Source organism: Pteropus vampyrus, unplaced genomic scaffold, assembly GCF_000151845.1.
Source record: "Pteropus vampyrus isolate Shadow unplaced genomic scaffold, Pvam_2.0 Scaffold48, whole genome shotgun sequence".
NCBI lineage: Eukaryota > Metazoa > Chordata > Mammalia > Chiroptera > Pteropodidae > Pteropus > Pteropus vampyrus.
This window is the reverse complement of record NW_011888829.1, coordinates 431,145-436,291: the sequence shown is the minus strand read 5'-3', so window position 1 is coordinate 436,291 and position 5,147 is coordinate 431,145. Positions and strand designations below refer to the sequence as shown.

Genomic DNA, 5,147 nt, shown 5'->3' with positions numbered 1-5,147 from the left:
TCTCTCTCTCTCTCTGCCTGTACGCAAGCTGATGCTAAAATTTGGGGGTGTTAATAGGTGCTATTTAAGGAAGCTCATTTATGGGCAATTAAATACCGTGCCTGTCAGCCTAGATTTGGTCGGGAGAGGGGAACTAGTTTTTTTAAGTGCAGTGAAATTTAGTTATAGTCCCTTTCCTTTCAACGTTTTTGTCAGATTATATAGGAAACAGATTTTTGTTAAAAGAGCATATTTTGTTTCTCATATGTTTATAGGTGTGAGGGGGCTGAGATGGAAGGGCAGGAGATATATTTAAGTGATATTTTGTTGATTTTACATAATTTTTAGGGATATTCATTCATATCAGTGGTTTTAGCTGCTCCAGTCACCACAGAGAGAATAATCATAGCTGATGCTAAAACTAACCCCTCTCTAGGTAGTAACTGACATCTCAAATATTTCATGTCATGAAACAGCACAAATACAATATAATTTATGAGTTTATAGATCAGAAGTTGTCCAGATCCGTCCTATATCCTGGAGCCCAAAGTAAATACCATTTCATTTATTTATTTATTTATTTGGGCGAGGCAACTCTTGGTTGCAAGGACCCTGTCACTTATTTTTTATTCTTCACGCCTACGGCTCCTGGTCTTCCTAGGTGGTCTCCCATCCAAGTACTAACCAGGCCCGACCCTGCTTAGCTTCCGAGATCAGAAGGGATTGGGCTTGTTCAGGGTGCCATGGCCACAGACAGGAAATACCATTTAATGCACACTGTTTACAGAGAACACATCGTAGGGTGGGAGGGAGAGAGGGCAGGACTCTCTCTTCCTATTCTTTCTTCTTGAATAGCTGTCACTCTCTGTAGATTTGAGTACCTTGTATATAATTGACATTCAGTATGTATTTTTAATTGTGAATGCAAATGCACAATGGCCAATAAAACAAAAAACTAGCGTTTTGATTGCCTATTAAAGTTAATGTTACACAGTATATGAAAGAAAAGTATCTGGCATAGAATGTTTAAATTGGAGAGTTGGGCGGAAATGAATAGGTTGAAGAAAGAGCTAGAAGTGGAAGAAGAAAATGAACCACAAAAGACTGTCAGCAGAGTGCTTCTGAGAATTATGTAGGGGTCGAAATCTTTGACAATGTGGCCGGCGGCAGCAGCTCCGAGGACAATGTCCTTCAGTGGCATCAAACTATGAACCGATGACGGTACAGTTGGGACGTGGCGGTCAGCCGGACGTGGTCCGCAGAGCTCTGCCGCCTCACCTGGCTTCTTTGAATAGTAGGATGTCATAGTAGGAACAGGGACTGATATTTCTGGAAGAGCTGAGGCTAGAATAAGAGGTGAAAGTAGAATTATTACATGTTCTAGGAGGAGGAAAAGTACGATAGATACAGGCTTCCTCCGCTTCCATTTTTCTCGCTAGAATGAGGGATAAAGTGCAGAACTCATTTCCATCTCTTTGGCTGATGAAAGTTCCACAGAACAGACCAAAAGGATTACTTAGTTATGTGCGAGGACCCCCTCAGGGGATGCCATTTTCACGAAGTCATTTCCTATCCTAAATCGTAGGGGAAACAAACTGTGTAGAGAAAAACCAAGAAATTAGGAGGTACTTGAAATATCTACAAGTAGTGGCTTGTTCCGCCAAAGTACACGTAAGTACCGATGAAAATGGCTGGGAGCTAATAAAATTGGAAGAAGGTGGTTTGGAGGTTTCTGTATTTCAGAGGGTGACAAATAAAAGGCAACAAGCTAGAGCTTCACCGCAGCTATTATATTATATTATTAAGTGTTATTATAGGTGGGGCCTTCTCATTGAGGGAAGATTGAGGCTTTGGCTAATAAGTGTTCTCGAATTAATGAATAAAGAGCGGGGTTAGATTTAGCTGGGCTTTTTCCTAAGCCCACTTGCAGAAGAGAAAAACGTATATCACTATAGTGGTAACTCATGAATTGAGGTGACCATAAGAGGTGGCATTTGCCTGTGTACATGATTAAACAGTGGACGGAGATTTGTTCCTATCTTATCATTTTGGAATGCCCTTAGAGAACAGAACAGAAGCAGGATATTGAGAGAAAAGATGCCACGTCGAGAATCAGGAGTTCAGTTCTCGTGCTAAGTCTTTTAGTAACTTCTAACGGTGGGCCAGGTGGGAAATTTTCTCAGACTAGATCAGTTATTTTCAGTTATTTTCCAGAAGCTCAAAGGAGATGGCACCATTGAAGAGTGTGGCGCTTAAGTGAACATGCCAGAATGATTTGGGACTTAAATATATAAGATTAGAACTACATACATATGCTGTGTGAGTGTGTGTGTGTCTGATACTCACTGCTGTAGTGAACTTTGTTACTTATGGGCTGTTGTTACATCACTTGGTTGTTGGGGACCAGGGCGTGTAGGGGAGGTTGAAAACATTGAATTAGGTGATTTCTAAGGACTCTGCCACCTTAACATTTTAGGTTGTCAGGAAGTGGAACTTGGGCCTGGTGCCTTTGGTGTAGGCATTTGATTTGCCTGGCTGCTGTCGGGCTTTTATACTTCGACAAGGAAATAAAGATATTTGTAAAAACAGGGATTGGAGACCTGAAAATTGCTGTAAATATTCAGGAAGCCATGGTTAAACAGTGGGCAAATTTATATCTCTGGGATAAATCACACATTTTGTGTTTTAATGTGGTAAAACGTATTTTGGCAAAGGCCCGCTGGGAGGATTGACTTCATTGAGACATGACGTAACTGCCACCCTTTTTGTGTCGGCTCATTCCTCAGAGTAGCTATTTTCACTAGATTTTTAATTTCAATCTTGAGCGATTCATTCCTGCTAATGTGGACCGACTTCCCTCCCTGCCTCCCTCCCTCCTTCTTTCTCTCCCTTTCTCCCTCCCTCCTTCCTTCTCTCCCTCTCTCCCTCCCTCCTTCCCTCTTTCCCTCCCTCCTCCTCTCCCTCCCTCCCTCCCTTCTATTTTAGCAACTTCAGTCTTGGGATAATGCTCTTGGTTTGCTTTATATTATTAAAAATGTTGATCTTTGCATTGTTAAATATCCACCAACTAAAGAAATCAATTCAGAGGCACCATTTGACCTCAAAATTCCCAAATTGCAAGTTTGGTGTCCTTTTTACCAGTCTGGAAGGAAACAGTGCCATACACTTGGTCCTTGATGGTAGACTTTGTTAACTGTGTTTTTCTTTTGCTAAACTTTTACCGTCAGCAACACAGGTGATTTTTAATGCCAGTGATTACCTGTGGGGCTTCCATTTTTCTCCTTTTATGCACTCTCAGGGGCATTGAAATGAAGATGTCACCACTTAATACATGGTAATCAGTAGGATTTCTTCCTGACCTTTATACTTTCATGACATTAGGGAACTTCTTTTCATTGTGCCTGGGAGAGATAAGAAGACATACATTTCTTAAGCAGCAAGTGATACATCACAGAGAGGCCTGGAGAACAGGGAAGAAAGGCCTTGGTTGATAGAAAGACCAGACCAGAAGGCCCTAAAACCTTTATAAAAATCATGAACATTTTTACTGTTTTCTTAGCGTTTCTAACTTCTCACTACCCATTTACTCCTATCTACGTGGACACTCCTAGGGTCAGAAGATGACGCGTTCTTCCTTAGGCCGCATCTCCTCCGGGCTGGCCACGTGTCTTTCTCTTGGGCAGACATGGTCTCAGTTTTCCCGTGTATGACAGAGGCTCACTGCAGCAGTCATCCGTTTGGGTGGGGAGTCGGGGGGGTCGGGGAGGCGGGGGATGATGTGCAGTTCGACCAAGTTCTCTCCTCTGCACACAAGAGAATCACTTCTGGGAGGTTCATTTTCATCTTTACTGTCATCCCCGCTGTTCCATAGGCCGCACTGGGCACCGCCGCTGGCAGTGTGATGATTAATTATTCTGAAAAGCTTGGATAAGTCGAAGTTGTTGTTGTAAACATCAAGCTTAGAATCTGTTTTGTGTAAAGCAGAAACCATTCGCATGCACCGAGGGAAAAACTGGTGGTAGAAACTGTTGTCCAATTGGCCTCTGGACTGTAGTGGGAAATATCTTTTTTAGGTAAGTAGGGTGGATCAATGGGATTTTTCTCTCCATGTAAGGTTTTTATTGAAATAACAACTTATCTTATTTTGCAGTCCTAAAGTAATAAATAAAACATTTACGGCTTAGAATAAATTGAGAGCATCTCGTTTCCTGCGGTAGCCCGCGTGTTCATGCTCACCTAAAGCCTCAGCACATCTTTTCATTTCCTAATCCCGGAGCTTCTAATTTCTTTCTGTCCAAGAGCCCACACTTTAGTAATGAGCAGGTCTTCAGGGCCCTTTTTGATATGACTGCATTTTGTAGCACCTCTTTTAAGCTGTTCAACTTCAATTCTCACAGGAGACAACGTGATGTGGAAAGAACATGGGCTTAGAATTTATATACAGTACTTTTTTTGGGTGGGGGGGGCAGGTAACATTTTCTTCAGTTCACATTCAGATTCGTGACCTATTAGCAACCTGGGATTTCTCTGGTGACTAGACTTGGCCACTGGAACAGTGCTCTTGTGCTTTCTGGTGTGCCAGGAGTGCTTCACTTAGCCTTTTTAGAGGGTTCTAGTTTCATTACCCTCTCTCTAAATACACACACCCCGCACACACCCCCTTGGGTCTTCTTGATCACCACAGTGATTCTTCCTCCTGCCTTTGGCGGTTATCACACTGAAGAGCTGTCTCAGCTGAGCTCTTGGTTCAAAATGCCAAGTCAGTCTAGTGCCTGTCGGACACCGTGCATAGCCCTTACAGTATTATTCACTGTGTTCCCTGTGCTGTACATCCCTGGCAGTTTACATGTCTTAATCTCGTCCCCCTTTTTGCCCCTCCTCCCAACCCCCCTCCCATCTGGCAACCATCAAAATGTTCTGTGTATCTATGAGTTTGCTTCTGTTTTGTTTATTTTTTATTTTTTTAGGTTCCACATATGAATGAAATCATATCTTTGTTTTTCTCTGTCTGACTTATTTCACTTAGCATAATGCCCTGTATGTCCATCCATGTTGTTGCAGGTGGCAAGATTTCATTATTTTTTATGGCCCAGTAATATTCCATTATACATATGTACCACCTCTTCTTTATTTTTTTTAATTTAAGTATAGTTGGTATACAATCTTAT

General features: G+C 42.1%; 1 protein-coding gene and 1 pseudogene across 1 annotated transcript in view; one reads left to right on the top strand and one right to left on the bottom strand.

The window, feature by feature from the left end:
* Positions 1 to 5,147, top strand: part of AGK (acylglycerol kinase) — an 84,363-nt gene that overhangs the window by 21,632 nt on the left and 57,584 nt on the right. The window lies entirely within an intron of this gene.
* Positions 616 to 734, bottom strand: LOC111739249 (annotated as a pseudogene).